Below are 1,421 nucleotides of genomic sequence, written 5' to 3'. Positions count from 1 at the left end.
TAAAAAGAGTGTTTTTTTTATTTACATTCATGTTTTATTTGAAGCTTCAACACAATAGTAACTCAGACACTGATTATAACACTTATATAATGATGTTTATTATCTGCGACAGGATGCTTTATTTTCACCAAACAGTTTATTAGTTAAGAAAACTATTAACAACCTATATTTGATATGTTATATAATAGAACTATCATAAATACTGTACAAAACATTTAGACTGCAGGATTATCACCTTGTAGCCTGATTTCTGTAGATTTCTGAAGATAAGCAAGGCCTGGACTGCTCAGTACTGGGATGACAGAGCAGGAAGACCAGATTGCCGCTGTATGTAGTGCTGGTCAGTCAGTATGCTGACAGTGGGACACTATGCTGAAGGAGGTTCACTCTTTCGGATGATACAATATAAGTACAGAGATCCTAACAGTGTGCTCATAAATGTAAGATAGTTAACACCAGTGTCTTGGCTTAATACCTTGCTGAGTTTGTACATTCTTGACTATGTTTTTTTTCATTGTTGGTAGAGTAATTTATCGCTTCCCTGCCAGAACTGATGAATAGCGTGTTTGCTACTTCCTCCTATATGCAAAGCTTTTTGAGATCCTTTGGGATGAAAAGCACCATACATATAAAATAAATTAATTTATGAAGCCTGGAAATGTCTGGAGCATTATTAATTTGTCTATAACGTGGTTATTGATACCTGTGCAGTATCCAGATATAAAGTCAATGATTTAGGCAATCTCAGGTTGTATACTACCTGAGAGATTTGTCAGTGATTTCAACAAACCAACCAACAAACAACTAATCCCTTAAAGCATTCTAAATACGCAGTCATTTTAAAAAAGTGCAACTGACTAAATTATGTAATAGGTAAAGCATTAAAATACCCAAATATAGTGTTGAAATAATATCTGTAAAACTCACAGTTGGCAAAGAACAGTAAAATCACAATTTACTGATTAATGACATTCTAATTGGTACGTTTCACTTCTAAGATATTTCTAAATTTAGCATAGCAGCGTGTTGTTGGTATTTATAGTAGATCCCTTACCTTCAGTGCACACCTGTCTCGTAATGAGAAGTGACAAAAGGTTCGTTAGGCAAGCCGAGCGCTTCAAGAGTTAATGATTACCTTTGTCTTTTGGGAGAAGATGATGTAAACCCCATCATCATGTGACACTTTAATAAATAATACAGCGCTCAGAAACAAACACACTAAAGATTTGATCTCCGAGGCTAAAGGGATCGCTTTCCACGCAGAGAGTGAGAGGAGAGGGACAAGGCGAAAACCAAACACAAGAAAGAATAAGACATGTGCTGTCTCCCAATGGATGCGAATCCGGCTGCGGCGTGCGGCTCCATCACTGCCCAGGGATCCGAGCCCTGCTCCAGTGCTCAGCTGCTCGCTGCCCGTCTGA

Source organism: Atractosteus spatula, chromosome 17 (genome assembly GCF_055471065.1).
Source record: "Atractosteus spatula isolate fAtrSpa1 chromosome 17, fAtrSpa1.hap1, whole genome shotgun sequence".
In the NCBI taxonomy this organism is placed as follows: domain Eukaryota; kingdom Metazoa; phylum Chordata; class Actinopteri; order Semionotiformes; family Lepisosteidae; genus Atractosteus; species Atractosteus spatula.
This window is presented reverse-complemented; position numbering follows the sequence as displayed.